This window comes from Armigeres subalbatus, chromosome 3 (assembly GCF_024139115.2).
Source record: "Armigeres subalbatus isolate Guangzhou_Male chromosome 3, GZ_Asu_2, whole genome shotgun sequence".
NCBI classification, from domain to species: domain Eukaryota; kingdom Metazoa; phylum Arthropoda; class Insecta; order Diptera; family Culicidae; genus Armigeres; species Armigeres subalbatus.
In genome coordinates, this window is record NC_085141.1 from 56,861,962 (window position 1) to 56,884,232 (window position 22,271).

The 22,271-nt window shown below is 43.5% G+C and overlaps 1 protein-coding gene across 2 annotated transcripts in view; it reads left to right on the top strand.

The window, feature by feature from the left end:
- Positions 1–22,271, top strand: part of LOC134220065 (dipeptidase 1) — an 833,398-nt gene that overhangs the window by 77,445 nt on the left and 733,682 nt on the right. The window lies entirely within an intron of this gene.

Consider the following 22,271-nt stretch of genomic DNA (forward strand, 5'->3'; position numbering starts at 1 on the left):
CGGGCCCCAGGTACAGGGCAGCTTCGTACTTCTGCGACTTCCTCCATCAACTCGAATTTCTTCTTCATGAACTCCCTGCGCCGCTTCATCTCCTCCAGCATTAACGTTTCTTCGGCAAGCACCTGCTGCATCTGCAGTTTCAGCGACAGTGCTGATTTGCATGATGCACTTGACACCAACGACTTTGCTTTGACCGTAGCATTCACTTTCTTATCGATTTCCGCCAGCAACATAGCATCCAGATTTCCTAAATTGTCACGATTAGTAGATTCCGGAATTGGTCGCAGGTCCTTGGAGGTAGAACCCTTCACCGATTTAGGTTTCCCAGGGTTAAACTTTGTACTCGTTTTGGTCGGCTTTGTTTTCCCGCGCTGCGCTGTGGATTTTTAGACGTCTTCTGCTTGACCTGGTTTGCCTCCGCGGTTTCGCAATTCAGGCAAGACCATTCACAGTCTTCGATGTCCTCATTTACTCCTGCACAAATAGAATGGCACCAACACTTACAAGTAACACATTTGACCATCCGATTATCACCTACGGCACTGCACATAACACATTTTCTTCCCTTTGTTGAGGCTCGAATCCGGAAAGCTATCGGTGATTTATTATCAACTTCTCGCGATTCCGGCAGTTCACCGGCGACAGAAATCTTACTTTTGGGCTTTGAGTCGATGGGGGGGTCTTTATTGGGCTTATGCTTCTGAGAGGGACGTGTCTTTTCTGGTTTAAGCTTACCTTCAGCACCTCTACTGGTTGTTGGGGTATAATCTTTGTTCGGATTGGACATCTTCCACCTCTTCTAGTAAACGATATTAAAAGTTGTTAACTTTCGGTGGCGAAGAAAAGTGGTCTTCCGAGATTTACAATATCAGTGTATATTTGTTGATATTTTAATATCGTTTAGTCAAACTTTGTCTTCTATGTCCGGCCTATGTCCAAGTCCCTTTCTGGTAGTTTGAGGTCTGAAGGTCAATTTTTCATGCACTCAGCGATTTAGGTTAGCATTAGGTAGATATATATTGCATGAAATCTTAGTTTAGAATAGTTTAAGCGAATAATATCAATATTTTAATAGGAATAATCAGTATAAAACAATATAATTCACTTTGTACTTCCTCGATGACTACACATGTCCACGTATGTTATTGTTATAATTCATATTGGTTATTAGTTGTCCATCTACCACTACTCGTCTATCATTTCTACGGTATAAGTATGATATACATATATTTGGATACAACCACGATCATTATAATAGCTAGGAGCGACACAACGCCGAGGGGTTGTAACAACCTTTTATATTGAACCCTTCAACAATTACACACAGCCCTCGATGATTTTTCGCTAAGCCTCCACCATTTGGAATACATTTCAGCATTACCACTGCTATCCACGCCTTCGTGCTGCTGTGTCTGCTCCGCTGCATCAAACTTTGTCGAACCGCTCTTTGCGAAATCCCGACCAAAATGGATCGCGCGCGTAGTAGTAGTAATAAAATTCTTCTTTATTTAAACATTTTTTGTTCTACAATTATTTTTAACATTTACAGTGATCGGCCGGCTTGGCCCTCCAACTTTGTTTTTAAATTATTATTATTATTTTTATTATTATGTTGTTACTTAATTTTTAAAATATAATGTATCATGATGGCCTTCAAGAGGCGCTAGTGTGTTTTTTTTTTCGCTCGATTGCCTTTGGGCAATTCAATTGAGCGTGTGTGTGTGTGTTGCGACTCTATGGATCGCGCGCGCTAGAAATCAGCTTTCTTGTATTCAATAAATCAAGCCCGTTTGCCCCGCCCCTTTGTAGTAGTAGTAGTAAAATTCTTCTTTATTTAAACATTTTTTGTTCTACAATTATTTTTTAACATGCACAGCTTGGCCCACCAACTTCAATTTTAATTATTGTTATTATTATTATTATCATTATTATGTTTTTACTCAATTTTTAAAATATAATGTATCATGACGGCCTTCAGGAGGCGCTAGTGTGTTTTTTTTTAATTTTTTTTACAATAAAAATTTGATAACCTAGATTGGAACTAGCGCCCCAAGCGCTTCTTGGTCCGAGTGCAAGCAACGGACCCTAAACTTTTCTTTACACTCACCAAAGCGTTCATGTAAGGTTTTTATTCCGGCCAGACGGTGGACCTCGGATGTTCTTGTCCTGGGAGGGGTGTTGAGGATCATCCTCAGCAATTTGTTTTGGACCCGTTGAAGTTTGAGGTGGTGGGTTTTAGCGCAGCTCTCCCAGACCGGCATGCCATATTCGATCACAGGGAGGATGATTTGCTTGTAGACAGCAAGTTTATTTTTCAGGGACAATGACGACCGGCGGTTGATCAAAGGGTACAGTAGTTTCAACAAGACGTTACACTTTGTCACCGTTTTGTCAACCTGCTGCCTGAAAATAAGCTTGCTGTCGAGGGTCAAGCCAAGGTAGTCGGCCTCATTGGCCCATTCCACAGTCGTGCCATTGAGGATGATTTTACAGTCCCCAGGCGGAACAAGTTTAGGGGATTTGGAGCGGGGGAAAATGATGACCTGGGTCTTCGCCGCGTTGATACAGATCTTCCAGCTGGTGAGGTACTCTGTCAGGGCATCCAGGCCTCGTTGGAGTTTTGCCACTAGCGCTCTGATCACTCTACCGTTGTAGACGATGGAGGTGTCATCTGCGAACAGAGACAGAATCCCGCCTTCTGGAGGTTCTGGCATGTCGGAGGTGAACAGATTGAAAAGCAGGTCCCAAGGATACTGCCCTGGGGGACGCCTGCGACGATGTTGTGCGCATTGGAACTCGCTCCACTGATTGAGACCCGGAATGTCCTTGCCGACAGGTAATTGTTGATGATTTTCACCAGATAGCTGGGACGATTGTAGCGTTGTAGTTTGTACACCAGGCCATCATGCCATACATTGTCAGATGCCTTCTCGACATCGAGTAAGGTCATGGCGGATGTTTTTGAGACAAACTTGTTCCGTCTGAGGACGTTGGTAACTCGGGTCAGTTGGTGTACAGTTGACCGACCGCGTCGGAAACCAAACTGTTCCTCGAGCAAGATGTTCGGCAGACTCAAGTAACCGGTGATGAATAGCTTTTTCGAATAGCTTGGATAACCCTGAGAGAAGGCTGATGGGACGATAATTTCTGGGGGAGGAAGGATCCTTCCCAGGCTTCCGGATGGGGATGACTTTCGCTGACTTCCAGGACGATGGGAAGTAGCTGAGCCGGAGACAATGATTAAAGATCAGCGAGAGGTGCTCAAAGAATGGAGCACTCATGTGTTTGAGCTCGAGATTCAGGATGCTATCGAAGCCTGGGGCCTTCATGTTTTTCGATGATTTGATATAGGCCGTCAATTCGCCAGCTGAGATCTCCAACTCCTCCGAGAAGTCGTTGGGAATCAAATGGATGTTGTTAGCATGCTCGTTGACGGCTGCTTCGTGTGGACTGACGATGTTCTGCCCAAGATTGTGTGAGCTGACGAAGTGACGACCTATTTCAGCGACCTTCTCTGCAGGAGTTATCAAGCGATCCTTAGAGCCATTATTGTCTAGTGGGGTCAAAGGTGGAATGGGCCGAGGCTTGGATTTTAGTATTTTGGTAATTTTCCAGAACGGCTTTTCATAGTCTGGGAGATTGCGGATCTTATTTGAGAAATCGTCATTTTTGAGCTCCACCATTCTGGCCTTGATATGTTTTGTGATTCGATTGCAGCGTGCCTTAAGTTCAGGCAGCCCAGTACGCTGGAACTGCCTGCGAATGACATTCCGCAATCGAATCAAATCTTTGGTGAGTGTATCGATGTTTAAGGAGTTGCTTACCTGCCGAGTCGTCGGTACGTGTTGCTCTCGGGCCGCCGTGATCGCCTCCTCGATAGCGCAAAGCTGGCGGTCGATACTTTCCGGCGTCTCCGGACGCACCTCGTAATCGACGGTGTTATCGACGCACTGCTGGAATCGCTGCCAGTTCACTCGGTGGTAGTTTCGCCGTAACTGCTGGTGCCGATTAACCGAGGAGCCCAGTTCCGCCACCACCGGATAGTGATCCGAACTGAGCTCCTGGTAGACGACCGGCTGCGAGACGTGGTCACTCAGGTTTGTTATGTAGAGGTCGAGGGTTGCGTGGACACCGGACCGACTCAGCCGAGTGGGGGCTCCGGGCTCAAGATCGTGTAGTGGCCTTCCTCCATGTCGTTGCTCCAGATGGTGCCGTTTCGATTGCCGCGACTGTTGCCCCAGGCTTGATGTTTGGCATTGAGGTCGCCGGCAATGATAAACTGACCTTGCCTCCGCGTAAGCTTAACGATGTCCTCCGAAGGGCAGCCGATGATCCATCGCCGGCTTTGGCTTGCGTTGGACAGTATGCCGCGATGAGCGCGATTGTGCCGACCGAAGTGGTGATTTCGACACCGATCGCCTCGATGACACTGAGCTGGAAGCTTGGAAGCAGACGACAGTTGATGTTGTAGCGAAGAGCGATGGCCACACCGCCTCCCCTGGTCGGCCGGTCAAGTCGCACGATGCGGAAGTCCGGGATGTTGACGTTTACCTCCGGTTTTAGGTGCGTTTCGGTGATGAACGCCACGTCTATTTCCTTCTTCTCAAGGAAATCCTTCAGCTCAATTATTTTGCTCTTTAGCGAGCAAGCGTTCCAGTTGACCAGGCCCACCCTAGCAGCCATTTTCAATGATGAACATGCCAAGAGTGAAGACCTGGTCGAAGCGGGTTTTGCAGCCGCGCAGCCGAGTGGCGAGCTGCGCGAAGATCGGCATCAGTTGCTCCGGAGTGTACAGCGGGGCAGATTCTTCCGGTGGGACGGCTTCGTTCTCCGACTGCCGACGGAACCCAGGAGGAGGGAGCGGGGGCCATTCGCTTGTGCGGCTGTAGCGGTGGGAGTATTGGAATCACACGATGGGGAGCCGGGATGGCTGGAAAGTTCACCTCGTTGATTACAGGAAAACGGTTCTTCTTCGGAATGGTCCTGGTGGAAGCCTTCTTCTGGATTTCCAGGAATTCGGCTCGCTTTGGGCAGTCCTCTGTGGTGGCCCGATGTTTTTCGCCACGGTTGGCGCACTTGGGATCGGCCACCTCCATTTTGTCGCACTCGTCAGTCGGATGGGGTTCGCCACACTTGTTGCAGTGCGGCTTCATGCGGCAGTTCCTGGTGCCGTGCCCGAAATTGAAGCAGTTGGTGTATTGCGTGACATCGCGGTGCACTAGCCGATATAGCTCCCAGTCAACGACTGTGTAATTTCTAACGCCGACAAGCTTCAGGTCTTTCCAGGTAGTGGAGCTGTGCTCCAGATGGAGCACGTAAAGCTGGCCGCAATATCTCCTCGCCTTGTCGTGACGAGCGATCTTGTGCACGGCTACTGGCTTCAGTCCGCAATTTTCAAGCTCTGCTTGGAGCTCTTCCTCCTTCATGTCGTGAAGTCCTCGCAGCAAAGCCTTGAGCGGCTTCATGCCGGGGTGGTCATGAGTGTAGTACTCATACTTGTGGACCTCAAGGAACTCCACGACGGATTGATGATGGTCCTTGTTTGCCGGCATCACTTTTACGCCCTCGCTGCAGAGCCGAAAAGTACATTTCAGCCCCTTAGCGATCAGCTGGCGAATTTTTGGGCGTAAATCCAGCGGATCGCCCTTCACAAACACGGGCGGGCACTTCTCCTTCCGCTCCGGTTGCACCTGCGGCAGCTGCGATTGCTGCTTCTTCCTCTTTTTCGGCGGATTGCCGGCGTCATTAAGCGGCAACGGCGAGAACACGTTGCTCTGCAAAAGTTGCTTGGAGGGGTTACCCGCGCCTCCAATAGCAGTGCGCTTAGGCACTTTTCCAGCGACCGAATCGGCCACCGAGTCTCCCATGACGGGTCCGGGAGAAAATAACGCCAACGCGACGAAGCGAAAACGTAAACAGCGAACGAACAAGGAAAAACATTTGGAAAAAATGCGCGAGCAAAAAACACGTCCGTACGTGCTGCTGTCTCGAACTGGAATGCGTGTCTGCTAGCGGGATGAGCCAGCGATCGCCCCGATCAATGATGGGGCGGAGCTAATGGAATTACTTCATTAAATATAAGAAAGCTGCTTTTCGGCGCGTGCGAGCGATTTTGATCGTGATTCCGCAAACAACGGACCGTTCGTAAAATGACAAATTCTAAGAATCCTATGAAATTTTCACGCAAGATTCTGAATTTGGTTATCCGATGTTGTTTATCTAAGTTTCTTCATATTACCAAACATTATCTCTTGGCATTTGCCAGACCGAGCGACGTACACCGACCCGGGCAGAAGCCATGAACAGAATAACAAAACATGATATGGACTTGACTGACATAAGAGATAAAAGAACAGGCAACAATATCAAAAATTTGCACCGAAATATCATTTAAATATCAAGAATGCTATGGATAAGAACAAACTAATGGCACTTGATATCGATCACTTATTACAAATAACATATCTTGATATCCTTATGATATTTTAGTGCAAAATTTTGATATTGTCGTCTGATCTTATCCATATCTCATTTTGCTATCTTATCAGCATTTGATATTATTGAGCTATTTTCATCGACTCGGGGATGGGTGGTTGCTGTAAATAGCTTCCACTTAGGTGGCGTCTTCATTGATTTTATACCAAAGCCAACATTTTATACAAAAGAAGGTTGATCCGACTATCCGAAATAATCTTTCGCCAAAGAGCAAAACTCAATTGATTTTCGATGTCTGTGCTAGTGATGCATGCATGTTTACCTATTTCTATTTTTATCAATTATAGATAATAAATGGTTAAAATATAGTATTTACTAATAAATACAAAGAAGCGTTGACTCTTCCTGAATCGAAAGGTCCAAAAAAATTTGAAAATCAATCGAGAAACAGCTGATATATTAAAGTTTAAAGTCTATCATATTTTCGTGACGGTCCCCGATTTTTGCAGAAAAGACAGGCGTAGTCCTATGTCAAAAAAAAACTATTTCAATAAGATGGAGAAGAGAGGGAAACAATGAGAGGAAGCTCAAGTAAATACTTGCGTTCACACTGCTGTGTCGCCGGCTAACAGCTCTGGCAGCAAACACTGGCACTGGCTGGATCGACACTCGAATCACGCTGTTCTCGCTGCAGACAACACTGCAACTGGGTGGATGGATGGTGGCAGGATGGCACCGTATGTGTTGGTGGAGACGCACGATGGATGATGACTGTCGGCGTGGGCCTGCGTTGGCCTACGTCGTCCAGAGCATGATCAACAGATCCTGCATTCACCGAGTTGGTCAACATCTAACCGAGGTTTTTAACATGACTTTTGACGCATGTTCCACAAAGACAAATCATCCGAATTAGAGATGGGCGATCAGATCCGGAACCGTTAAAATGATCCGGATCTTCAATATGAGTGAATGATTCGTAGATCAGTTTTTAAAAGACCCGGTTCACCAGATCAGTAAATTACGTAAGCATTTACAGAGGAATGACAAAATTAAAGGTAAATTTAAGTACTTTTTACATGTTATATAGAGAGGGTAGAAGTATTGTATGATCGTGACAAAAGAGTGAGCCTGAATGACAGGCACTTCGCCATTTTGCATTGTCCTTATGTTTAGTTCAAAAGACCGATCCGGTTCAAAGATCCGGATCATTAAAGTGAATGACCCAGATCTGATCCGTTCAGCGAAGTGATCCGTTTTGCCCATCTCTAATCCGAATGAAGATTTTCAAAGTACAAAAAAATCATCCCCTCGACAGTCCTTGCTGTCGAAATCTGCATGTGTGCATCTTCATTATTGACCCTCCAGAAACTGCTCGACAGGCACTTTTTTAAAGATAAGCCGCGGGACTCCCGTTAATTCGAATTCCAAAATTAATTCCTCACGAATGTATTTGGGTTCAAGAGTTCACCTGATCTTCACATCCAGCGATCTATGCAGAAGTTTTGGGTGACTATAGAATACACGTGTTCATGACGGTACGTTAGTAGCAGGTAACAGTTTGCTCTTCTGTGTATTGTTTCTTTTGCGTATTTGCTGAGGCTTAGAAGGTTATAAGGTTCAAGTAGCCACTCGATTTTGCTAATTAATCCAGCTTTCTGGAAAACATTAGGCACTGTTCTTCTGATTCAAGCTTCAACGACCTTAAGAGTCGTTACCTTTAATCAGTCCAATTAATAATGATTACAATTCGCCGATAGAACAGCAGCCATTGAAGCAATCATCATTTCACCGTCGATGCGTTCCCATGAATAGCCTACCACAATCTTCATAATCCAAACAAAGCTTCACCATCACCATACTCCACTCATGAAACCGATGTCCGTGGTATCTGTTGAACCATCATTGTATCGTCTCCGACTCGAGAATCTCAAGGAGTGAAATTAAATTTACCTTGCAGGGCAACCAACCCCTTACCAACCGACCCGTCGCGTCGTCGTCGACCCCAACAAAGCAAAAATAATGCTTTTCAGCTAATTGCCTCACTGGGAACCGGTCGTCCTGTGCAAGGAAGGGAAAACGGAAAACAAAAACATCGCTAGTGAGCGGACATAGTACGGGCTGGGAGGGTGAGTGTTGATTAGTGATTAATTATGAAAAGCCTCCAAGATGCGGGTTTCTGAATTGGTGTTGTTGTTTTTTTAAGAAGGGGTCAGATGGCTTGAATTTAAACTTTGCGAGTTTCCGTTACAACATCGTTGGAAAGGTGAAAGCTCATTAGGGGAACGGCTCCGAGGCGAGGCGATGTTGGTTGAGTCTTTAAAATTCCCCAGTCATTATGAGACGACTGAGTGTGTCGACTGAAATCGGCAAGGGAGCCAGATACCGAGCGAAGGGGAAGTAATTTTCTGAGTGGAACGAGTTTTTCCCAGTTCTGGTCGATTAAACGATATAATGAAATGGATACCAACCCGAACACTGATTGGACAAGTTTGATAAGCTTTTGTATTTGCACGGATTGATGAGATAGACTACAGATAAACCATTTGTTAAGTTAATGGTTTTGTTGACATAATGTTTTACAATTTCATTGGGTATAAATCTCAAATTAGTTATATGGGGTGATCCATTAGATATGTCTTGCAAAATTTCACCGTGTCCGAATCACCGTGATCTCGTTATCGGTTTTACGTGGAACTTCTGTATTGTTGTTATAGGTTCTGAGTTTGATCCTACGCCATTCTATTTAATTATACTGTTCACATCTGTACAGATATGCTAAATTTCGACCGCATTTTTTTGGCAAACCATCGACCCTTTACATAACTTTTTAATTACTCCAAACTAGAAACATCAAACAAAGCTTCCTAATCTAATTTGATTGGTAAAGTTCACATGACCTAATTAATCAGATGTGAGATTCAGCGTTGAGCCAGTTTCCAATCAGAGTGCGTATCAGATTGTTTGTTTTTCGCAGAAGTCTCAATCGTAGAAAACATCGCCACTTCGGCGAAAGCGTATCTGAAATTTGGAAATCCAATTTCCAAATCAATTACGTGTGGATCAATTTCCTGAAACTTCTGAAGCTTCCGATCGTCTCCCAGCTCGAGGCCACAATCAGTTTGATTACTCGGTTCTAATCTGGAAAACGTGTTTTTTTTGGAGCTCGCTCCCGTGAGCTTTACCAAATGTTACGAGAATGAAATTGCACCCACGCACAGTTTTTCGGGCGTATAGACAAGAACCGACAACAATGGCAGAAAAACATCAACATCGCGACGAGTGAAGTAAAATTTAATCGAGCGTAACGTGTGTTTGCTCCTTGGTACCATGTGTAAGGCCGTCACCTCCCCAAAAAGTCGGAGGGCAGGATGCGTGTAGAAAAGTTCCCGAGTGAAACTTTGCTTTGTCTCATCGAGACGGTCGTGTGATGGTGGTGTTCCAAGGTTTTTGATACGGGAGAAGTAGCATTTCGGAGTTTAATGGAAGGGAGAGCAGCAGATATAGCAATGAGTTGCCGAATCTTTTCGCCCTCGAAGACACTGCAGACCCAGTCACAGAGCCATACGACGACGACAGGTGATATCGCTTAGTATTTGTAAATGCTTTTAGCACGGATACGGTTGGATGCGCGGGATGAAAATTGGTACGATTTCGAAAGTTTTCTTTTTGGCTTCTCCCCACTGACTGGATTAATGGATTGTACGGTAGAAGGTTCATGAATTATGAAACAACGATTAACCTGTCAACTCTTGTTATACCGTGGGACTGGGTGTCCTCCTCGGCACTGAATAAATCCATTTTTATATCGAAATAACAAATGGCGGGCTCAAAGGTATGGTAAAGCAGAAACTGCTTGAGGTCTGACGTTTGAGAAATGCTTGTCTACTGGTGCGTCGCACCTTAAAAATAATTATTGATTGATGAGCGATAGTGCCACCTGACGCCCTCAGGCTGTAGAAAATATCTACCACGTTTCGTGCTAGGTGATTTCGGTTGGAAGTATTTCAATCTTTTGGAAGTTCGTGAAAAATGGTTTTGTGCGCTATGGAAACTGTCTCAAGTGACTCCGAGAACAGCTACAGAATGTTCGACATTAAAATCTCATTTAAATATCTATTGCTGTCACGAGCGGAATCGTTATTGGCCACGACCCATGTCAGGGTCGTACCCTAAACAGCAAGCCATCCGTCAAAATATGATTGATGCCAACATCGCAAAGGTATAGGTTGTACCCGAGGTCCCCACCATCACCCCACGAAATCTAAATGCTTCCTATGCCGACATTATTTTTTGTCGTTACCATCATCCTCGTTGTTGTCGTGACCGTACCCAAATCGTAATTTCAATACCGCAGTGTTTTTTTTTTACGCACGTCGTAAGTAGTTGTTGTTGTTGTGCCTTTTTTCTGTTTCCCCAAGCGGAAAAGGTACCCACGTATCTGACTTCGCAATCCTGGTAGCTTTACATAACGCATCAATAGCTTCTCCGTAAATTTACTACTGCTAAACCATATTGCATGTAAATGTTTCCTGATATGACCTGCGTGACAAAATGGTATTCATTTAATAGGAAATAGAAATGTGTTACGATCATATAGTATTATCCACATTTTAGACCTGTCATAAGACGAGTTTATACAATCCCATTGAATTCCACCACTTAATTGTATCTTGACAGATACGTATTTCGACCTCAAAAGTAAGGCCGTCTTCAGTGTCTCGTACTTGACTCGACTAGTCGAGTGAAAACATTCCACTAAAAAGCTCAAAATAATTTTTTTATCACATTTCAGAATTGCATTCATGGTAACTATATGTGGGGTGAATCCCGTCAGAAACCAATTTCGAAATTACTTCAGGAAATTAGGAGCACAAATCAAAACAACAGCGAAAACATTTTCCATCTTTGAAGCATGCGTAACGCGAAGAACGATCCAGACTGGCCTTTTTTGATTCTGCAGCTTGCGTCCTTCAAACCCAGTGATGGTTATGCAGTTTAGAAAGGATTTCTGGAAACATGAATATTAAGTTATGCAAATAACTATTAATGTTTGTTCTACTCCTATTGAATTTCTCGATCACTATTTGCTCCTATGATTAATCAATTAATGACTATTGCAGGCTTCCGAGCCTCGTGAAAGCAGTTTTCCGAGCCGCTTAAAAGGCAGCTTTCGAGTCTCTAGAAAAGAACCTTCTGAGACTCTTGAAAGTAGGCTTCCGCACCTCTTGAAAAGAGGCTTCGGAGCCTCTTAATAGGAGACTTCGGAGCCTATTCAAGGGAATCCTCCGAGCCTCTTGAAAGGAAGCTTCCGAGCCTCTTGAAAAGAGACTTCCGAGCCTTTTGAAAAGAGCCTTTCGAGCATCTTGAAAGGAGGCTTCCGAACCTCTTGGATGGAGTTCTTCGAGCCTCGTGGAAGGAATCTTGTTTGAAACGTCTTGAAAAGTTTCTTGAATGGAGACTATCCTCTTGAAAAGAGGTTTCCGAGCCTCTTGAAAAAAAGGCTTCTGAGCTGCTTGGAAGGAGGCTTTCGAAAAGCGTAGAAGGATGCTTCCATTAAGCATATGCGGTATTTCGAAAAATTTCGTTTCAGGTGGTTCGAAACGAAATTCCGCGGAATTTCGCGGAATTTGAGCATGGCGAAATCTGATTTCTTGATTTCGTTTCGTTTCGTAAAATTACAAAAATTTCGCTAGAAAAACTAGCTTCTAACGAAATTTAACGGAATTTCGCGGAATTTCGAAACAAATTTAAACTTAAACCATACTTTATATTATCAAAAATTTTGGCTGCGCCGCTGAACAAAATCGTTAAGTTGTTTTCAAAACTTTAGGTTATACAATATTCCTATGAACGCTTACTACATAACCCCATTCTGAATCGACAAATTCGTATATGATACATTCCAGCGTAACGCGACACCGTGAGGAGCCGACTTTCAGCGAGAAATTAGGTCTGCATTCGAAAATTAGTTTCGGGGTCATATGATAAACAGGTGTAAAATTATCCTCACTAAATTTTCTTCCTGATAGAATATTCATTTTGAGATTCTTTTTTCTTTGAATATGATAAATATAACGCGCTGCATATCGTAACGCGACACCATCGCTGAATTGCACTTTTTCGCATTTTGAAATGCAAGTGCGTTTTTAGCTCTGGTATACGGTTTGGAGTCTCAATTTATTCTAAGAATTTCTCGTATACATCAACAAAAATAAGGCTGTGAATTAAAATCGCTGGAAAAAACGGGAAATTACTGAATTGATATCAATACCGCCGCGCTACGCTGATCGACAAACAGTGTTCTGCAAATGGTGTCGCGTTACGCAAACGTGTTTATCGTTGATCGAATACTTAATTTCAGCAAATTTCGATGCGATATGTTGTAGTCAACACAGGATATTGTCACATTATCTATCGTTGAATGTAGTTCGAGTTGGTGGTCACGATCTGGAGTTCCTATCCAATTCCATTCATATCACATATCTAGTTTTTAAAACGAAGTGCACCGGTTTTAGCCAACTTAGTGCCTAATTTGGCCAACCCTGGAAAATACATATTTTTCCAAAATAATCGATCAGTTGAAAGCAGCGTTGAACCCTGGGGGATATATATTTTGTTGGAACTAATAAAACCCTCGCGAATTGCTTTATTTTCGGAGTTATTCGAAAAATTGGCCAAATTAGGAACATGGCCAAAACCGGTACATTTCCCCCCCTAATGGGTTTTCCTATTTTTATATTAGCCGCACCCAAGTATGATTCGGATCGGTTTTTAAGTACGTGGTCAGACGATCGATCCCCCTAGAAGTGAGTTTTTTACACTGAAAAGTCCTATATTGCCTGTTTTCTGTGTTAACCATTTTGGTAGGTGATAATGGCTCAAGAAGCTCAGCATTGTTGAAGAGGAATCTTTCTGTCGTTTTTTACTGCACGTTTTTACTGGAATGTGGTCTGTTTTCAACTTCTTATTTATTCCTTAAGAGATTGATTTACGTCTCATGTCTCAACCAATGCTTATCACCAGAGCGAATACGTCGTGCACTGAGTGCATTACTTATATGGAAAAAATAGTGAAAATCATCAAATAAAATGCAGAATAAAAACACGTGTCTCTCGGCTTGTCGAAGCTAAAAATATGTTTGAGAATCAACATAAAACTTGTATTGAAAAACATGATTGCGGCTCCGTAATGCTTCACGTCAAATAAGCCTTTCAAATAAACGAACGATTGAAAAATAATTATAATGCATCCACAAACAAGTTTTACGATCCGTTACCGTATCCGATCCGTTACGTTTACTCAAATGAGTGCATGGTGATATTGAGCGCTGAGAGATAGGTTTGAAAAAGCCTTACAGTCCATTCGAATAAAAAAAAATAACTCAAGTTTCACGTGACTTATTAATGGATGACCCCAATGAGTACTACGCAACACCAAACATTTGTAATTTCCCACCACTTCGTAACATTTTGGTACGGGAACCCATTATTTGAGACACACTTTTTGGCACTCCGCATAATCCGATTTACTCGCAACAAGTTGCATTCAACGCGGAATTCTTCCTTATTTGAAAATTGGCCCATTCGGCCATTGCGTTCCGGAGAAAAATATTGATTTTTTTTACATTTTTCCCAAAAGTCCCCACCTCGGAAAAAAAAATTAAAATTCGAGTTTTTTTAGAAAGGTGCACAGTATTCTTCTAGTGAGCAAATGTATGCTATATATGTAGACGAAGAATAAGAAGGAATACATTTTGGCTGATACGCTCTTTTCAAATGTTGGTCTAGTAATATCAATTATACGCCTGGCAGATGTCGATACATAATTGAGTATCCCACTAGATACAAAAATAAATCTAAGCATTCATTTTCTAATTTTGTCTAAGTCAGTACTTAGTCCACGCTCACAAGACAATATGAAGTATGCTTCAGCATAATTACATAATTCTGAAGTGAACTAAGGTTTTAAACGAAATTTGAATTCGTATATGAAAAATCCCACAATTTCTTACTGATATAAAACTGATATAAAATTGATCAGATTCGGGAGCACACGTTCCACGATGAATTCCTTTGAAAGCGGCACAAATGCTGGGGTATTGTCTTATAGCCAATGGTATATGCGGCTAGAATGTGGCGATTTATTACAGATTGCCTTTCTGTTATGTAACTCTTTTGGTCGCAAAACACTTATTCGACTTCGAAAAAGTAAAATAAGAATTGCATACGTAATGTAACACCAATTAAATAAAAATTCCGCGGAAAAAAAAAATAAACTTCGTTTCGTTTCGAAAAATTTCGAATTAAATGAACCTTGATTTCGTATCGTTTCGAAGCCTCGAAAGAAATCTTTATTTCGTTTCGTTTCGTTCCGAATCAACATAGACATTTTAAATTTCGTTTCGTTTCGTTTCGTTAGGAAAAAGTGTGTTATCGCATACCCTTAGCTTCCATGTCACTTGCAACGAAGCAACTAAGGTTTTCGTAAAAAGACCTTCATGCCTCTCACATGGAGGCTTTCGAACCTTCGGACTCGAACCTTCGGAGTTTATTGAGAAGCATATTTCTAACATGTTATTCAACTTTTTTTAAATATTGAAATTTTTTTAAACTTGTTCATTAGACGTTTTGTCCTTTTGTACTTTTGTTGCACTGTCCATCATACACTGTGCTGGTTGTGGAGGACAGGATTCATTATGCTTTGATTTACTGATCGCCATGCATATTATCAAAGATTTTAAAGTACAAGATAGTCCACTCTTCAATTTTCCATACATGTCACTGGCGAACAACTTTTTAGTGAGGGCAGCGCCAACTTATGGTGAAAAGTCGGACTATTACAGTGAAAAAGATCAAGTCATCCCTGACATTTTAATGTTATTGAAATGTCATTGAATAAAGCACGCTACAATGTTCTTAGCGGTTGTTTTTTTGTAATGCTCTATTTTACACTTGTCCGAAATATATGAAATATGTCTGAGGTATGAGCTTATTGGTATTACGTCTATACTAGCTGTTGCTACACCACTATAGCAAAATAGTATCATCGATACAATGCCATACAAAAAATGAAGGAGTAGACGTAGTATAGTTTAAAACAGATGATGCGCTACATATAATGTTGGGTATTTTAATGTGTATGAAGAGAAAGAGAACACGATGAGCATTTTATAATCCATTGATTTATCTGCAATCACAGTGTTTGTATTGATATTTTTGGTTTAAATAATGATAGTGTCATTTGTATTTGTGACTCAAGATATACACATAAAAAATTATGATTATTCTAGAATAAAGCACAGTAAGGCGCAATATATTTATTATACTTTTATTTTGGAGGGAGGAATAAGGACCAGGGATCGTACCGTAGCTCCCCTGGCTCATAGGATTTGTGTTTATTGCTGAAGCACTAATTTAAAAGAGCGAATAGCGAACGCTTCCTTATTTACCGCTGCGGCACTAACTACTAATGACCGGTGCTTGATTGCAGAAACAATTTTGAGAAGGAGTTAATCCAACAAATAATTCAAAAAATTATCATTTAATCCAGCCTGCATGACATTTACCTACTGATACCTACTTCGATTTGTTCAGATTGTTATGGAAGTGACGATGCACCTTCACGCAATTCTACGATTGATTTAATCAAAATAACGCGTTTCTGTGATGAAATAGTTCGACCGCCATCCGTCGGAGCGCTGAGGTTGCGTTCGTCTATTTATTGCTAGAGTGGACTATATTGTTAATATATTATATTTGATATTATGTACAAGACAAAGTTTTGAAATAAAAACGTTACACAATTGTCAAAACTTTATCAATAACTTTTCATTGGATTTGTAATACATCCGCCATTACGCATTGTTGTCCGTGGTACCCCTGGGGCCAACGATAGTTTCTCCAGGATGTACATGTACCTCCTGGTATAGAACTGTCGCATCACTATCGATAACCATTATCAACAGGTTATTATCCGACATTCTGGCTATGTCCCCGGTTCACCATAGTCGCCCGATTTTCTAGGCGTGAACGAATGGATGGTTCTTCTAACAGCTGATGCAACTGAAACTCGTGCTTCATTCGCCTTCGCCATGTACCATGTATTTTCCATCTGCATCCCAACTTAAAGGCTCCCCCAAACCTAAGCGATTTGATCGCCGCGACGGCGACAACTAGCCGCCGCGATTCTATCGTTGGGTCGCTGCAGGCAATGTTCTATTTACGCTTCCATACCAATTGCGACAGAATCGCTGTCGCCAAGCGATAGAATCGCGTCGCGACTGTCGCGTCGCGTGTGTTTTGGGGAACCTTAAGGCTCCCCCAGACCAAAGCAATTTCATCGACGCGACGGCGACAACTAGTCGCCGCGATTCTATCGTTGGGTCGCTGCAGCCAATATTGTATTTAATCCATATCAACGGCCCGGCGACTGAATCGCTGTCGCCAAGTGATAGAATCGCGTCGCGTTTGTTTGGGGGATCCTTTAAATTTTACCTAATACTGTTCATTCGTATACTCCAAGTGCGTTGGTCTTTCACTAACATTGTTCGGGTCAATGAGTGGATTGTAGATATTCAGTATGAAACCGCAGTGATCCCTATTCGATCGAAGTGTTTTGCTAAGTCACAAGCTTGTGTATTTTCTTGCCACGATGCGTCACCAAATAGCTCTTCTTGTATAGTTTTCGGTAGTCACCAGTGAGCCCAATTAGAAGTGTGCACCACAGCGCCACGCCACCGCAGCCTGCAGTTTTTGGCATCACACCGCCACCGACAAACGTCGCGCTGCCGTTTTAAATTTGTCACGCCACTGATTCCGACTGAACCTTTCAACCATTTTGAAGTTTTGTTTGGAATCAGGAACACAAAGCTTTTTTCCAGTCATCCGGGAAAGTTTGCTTACCTCATCTTTGGTTGATTATGGTTAGAAATGTTGCTCTCCCCGGGATGGGAAGATGCTTTAACATAGGATATTCCACCTTATCTAGTGATCTAGGGATAGGGGAAGTGCACCGGTTTTGGCCAACTTAGTGCCTATTTTGGCCAACCCTGAAAAATACATATTTTTCCCAAATAATCGATCAGTTAAAAGCAGCGTTGAATCGTGAGGGATATATCTCTTGTTGGAACTAATAAAACCCTCCCGAATTGCTTTATTTTTGGAGTTATTCGCAAAATTGGCCAAATTAGGGGGCGAGTGATTGCATCATCATTTCCTCCCTATTCCCTACATTGACTTGCATTCTGACGTGGCAGGCGCCAGTATGACCTAACAAATGAGATCACCAGTACTTGTACATTGAAGATGCGTGCTAGTCCCAAGCAAACATCTGTTGGTTCCCTGTGCAAGAACAGCTGATCTGGTCATAATGGAGTAGCAACTACGAGCAGTCAATCAAGCTCAAGCTCAAGCTCAAGCTTATTCGCAAAATTGGCCAAATTAGGAACATGGCCAAAACCGGTACAGTTCCCCTATAGGTTTCCTGTGACAATCGACCTACTGAAGATCGGAAAGTAGTCATGTGGAAAAGCGATTCAAGACATTTCCCTAGGGCATCGGCTGTTTCGGGTAGACAGGTCCCATTCCAGGGTTGGGAGTTCAGATCAACTGGCGGCGGTAACATCAATGGATGTAGCTAAATGATCGTTAAAGATGTTAGAGAACCCATTGCAAAGGGTAACAAGCCAGTGGCGTAATCAAGGGGCGGGGTAAGAATTTTTTTTCGAACCCTCTCAAATCAAAAAAATGTTCAGAAAACCACCCTCCCCACCCCCCATTTTTTGGCTACGCCACTGTAATAAGGTATCCGATTTCAAAAGCTTCTTCAAGGACAACGCCGCGCGGCCTATCCGCCCACGCAGGATGAGCCGCGTTCGAATCTCCGAGGAAGAAGAGATAAGTCGAGAGGAACACGCACTGCTCTGATGACCCACCCTAAGCCAATTGAAACAAGCTTTGATACTTCTTACCTTGGCTTGGCGTTGAGCGATGGTCATCTCCCGGAAGGCGTTGCACTTGAAGACTGGATGGACTCCGATTCCGCAGAGCTCGCATGTACGTTCCTTGGTGGTGATATCACAGGTCTTCGATACATTATTTGGTTGTTGTCCGGGGCCCCTTATGGGCAACGATGTCTTCACTGTGGATGCTGGCTTGTGTAACGATTCTTCCCAACGTTCCAAAACTGCGCACCGTTTCCTCAGGAACTCGAATCCTTGTATGTAGGCAACTGCTTGTGGGGAATGGAAGCTCCCTACTGAAGTCACGTGTCCTTGTCAAAAGCAGCCGCTAATAGGTTGACGACGAACCGTTCAGAAAAACCTAACATGTCCTCCTTCATGAGGCTCCACCCATCGACGTGTTGGGTGACCTCGTCGATAAGCTCAACAAACCGTTGATATGGATGTTCACGATCACACGTGAACGCACGTTTGGCTTTGAAGCGTGGCCAGTTTTCGGGTTTTCCGACGAAGGAAGGGATTGGTGCCTTCAACGGTTGCTGCTGGACAATGATCCTTGGAGGATCCGGTTGTGGTTGTGGGGTCACATTTACCGGCGTGTTACTAGGAGCAGTGATAGACTGCATGATGGCTTCCAACAGCACGCAAGTTTCAGTGTGCTGTGCTTCGGCTTTGGCTTCTCGCCTTTCGCTGGTGTATGCTCTAGCGGCATCTTCACTCGCGCGCGATGGACAATAACGGGTACAAAATGTCGGACACACAGAAATTCGACTAAATTTCACTCGCGCACGTTTTACTTTGGTTTGCAGCAATCGGTTCACTCACTTTATCACTTACGCTCAATGGACAGCCAAGAAAACTATTTTAATCAACTCGTCGCTATCGTATCGGAACAGGAACACGACGATCGGCTGATCGTCAGCAGCAAACTAAACCTCGCCTTCTTGCGGGAACGGTGTCGCAATCGTCATATTGGCGACAGGGAACGGTGATGTGGGCTGGCCGCAATCGTCAGATTGACAGCACTCAGCCTGTTGCGGGTGCAACACACAGGATGCGGATCGCTCGTGGATCCGGTTCGATTGGACCAAATTGTCCGGTCACGGACGGTTAGCAGGGAACTGTCGGTATCTTAACCTGGACAGCGGCACCTTCCCTCTGAAGGATCCCTGGAATGAGTCACCCAGTTGGCTCGGTTATAATGTGGACTGTATCAACGCCCTTCGTCTGAAGGGCCTCAAAATCCGTACGATAACGAATAATGAAAATTATCCTTTAACTCTTGAAGCCTTGAGAAAGGCTGTTTGGTTTGGCTTGTCCAGAAATGAGAAAGCGGTTTCAATTTAAACCAATGATGTATTCTACGTGCTAATTCACAACAAACTGAATGCTCTTGATGATGATGATGGTTTGTTTTTGAGGGATATTAACTAAGGCGGTCATTCATCCCTAACGGTTGGTGTTTACAGTTGGTCGATCAAGTTGGTGTCCTTCAGGAATTCGATCAGTTTCTCTTCGTTTGGTGGCGATAAAATCTCCTCAGGCGTGCTATTCAAATTTAAAGCCAAGCGTTGCGTTGCATAAGCGGGTTACATTCTGATAGGATATGGGGGACAGTGAGGGGGATATTGCAAGTGGTACATATTGGGGGTTCGGTTTTATCGAGTATGTATCTATGGGTAAGGCGAGTATGGCCGATTCATTGACGGGAGAGAATGCGACGATATTTCGGGTTTTTGTTATCTGGCCAGGGTAAAGTGGATGGTTTGATTCTTCTCAAAGCAACGTCTCTGTTTGAGAACCATTTGGATTACCAATGTTCTCGAATTGTTCCCTTGACCCATCTTACAGTGTCCATGGAAGGGACAGAGACAGCCTCAGGGCTGGCTTCCCGACCGGCACCAGCCAAACGGTCGGCCTCCTCGTTGCCATGGATACTGGAGTGTCCGGGCAACCAGCAGAACGCGACGTTATTGGCCACAGCCAGTCTTTCTGCCTCCTGAAGCCAGGGATGCTTTGAGGAGGAGGATTTCATCTCTTGGAGACAGCTGGCAGAGTCGCTAAATATGATAGTGGGGGGGTCGGTAATGTGGGTGGTTAGGTTAGAGGCTATCATTAACGCATAAGCTTCAGCACTAAATATGGAACAGAGAGGGGGGAGGGATGAACTTATATTGGGGAGACACGGTATACAGAAAACAAGGTAGGCTCGTTAGCATGTTTTATCGCCACATGTTGGAGTACAAAAGTAAGCATGCTGCGACCGTAGAGCATCGTCTCGGTCCAGCTTGTGCGAAGATAGCAGTGACGTCACATGTTTACATTCAAACTGAATGTTTACATACGTGATGAGACTGCCTTGTTTTTTGTATGCCGTGTTGGGGAGAGTTGTTTTGCTGGAGATTCCATAGCCAACTTTGCCGTTGCACACTGAGCCGTCAGTGTAGATGTATTGGTGGTTGGGATATTTTTCGGTTCGGAGTTTGTGGAAATGCGATTGTATAATGGCAGGGGGGTCACCAGCTTTTACTTGTTTGAGAAGTGAGAGATCGATTTTGGGGGGAGACTGGTTCCATGGTCTATTTTTGGCTCTAGGGAGGATGGCTATTGGTGGGATTTCATTGTTTGTAAGGGATTTAAGTAGGTTATTTGCTCTATTGACTAACGGGATTTCCTGGCGACCACCAAGGCTGAGCCATCTGATGGCCCTCCTCACCACGCTGACCGTCAGGAAGTGCTCGAAAGGAAGTTGACCACATTCACATATAATGGCAGAGGTGGGACTGGTGATGAACACGCCAGAGGCATAGCGGAAGGCTTTGTTGTACAATGGACGAAGTATTTTGGTAATGAGATCACCGCCTCTACTAAAAAGTCCTACACCATAGAACATCTTGGGCAACAACCAGCCATTAATGATCCGAATGATGGTTGTCCTTTGTCCGCTTGGGATTCTATATCCGATCACTTTAATTAATTGCAAGCGCTTTTCGATTGACTTTCTAACGGTATCGGCGTGGTGACCAAAGCTCAGAGTGCGGTCCAGGTGTACACCAAGGATTTTGAGGGATGTTTGGGATTTTATAGGGCAGTTTTTCAGGCTGAGATCGGGTAACTTGCTAACTCCTTTTCTGTTCTTGCTGATGTGGAGCAGTTGGGATTTTTCAGGGGATATTGTGAAACCATGATTATCGGCCCATTCAGAGACAGTGTTGACGGCGGATTGGATTTTCTTTCTGGCCAGTGATTTGAAGTTATTGAAGGAAAGTATTATTATGTCATCTGCGTAAACAAGAATGTAGATATGGGGTGGGATGTTTTTGAATAGGGACTGCATACAGATCAGGAAAAGTGTGGGAGCTATCACCATTTTCCATTTTCTTGATTCCTCACCTCAGAGCGGGTGTTGCCGATCATGACCCTGAAACTCCTGCCATCAAGAAAGCTTTGTACGTAACGACCCATGCGACCTTTTTTTTTTTTTTACTAATTTTATTTGCTAATTATCTAATACATGCATTCATCTCTTAGACTAGGTGTTCCGTGTTTTCTTAACACTATCATCCTTATTTGCTATGTTACGCTTTTAGTTATTATTAATACATTTCAATTGCCTCTGGCAGTTAGAATTTTTCCTCTGGTGGAATTGAACCATGTAGGAATTACAATGTTTTTAACTTGAACTAATCTTAACCTATTTTATACTAAGGGTACAAGAGTTAATCGTTGCAATAGAAGATTGCAACGATTTTTGTCTAAAATTTGAAATTATTTTGTTGGACATTTGTTGCAATGTCTCAATATTAGAAATTCTATGAAGTTCATTGGTACTATACTACGGAGGCAACTTCAGAATCATTTTCAAAATTTTATTTTG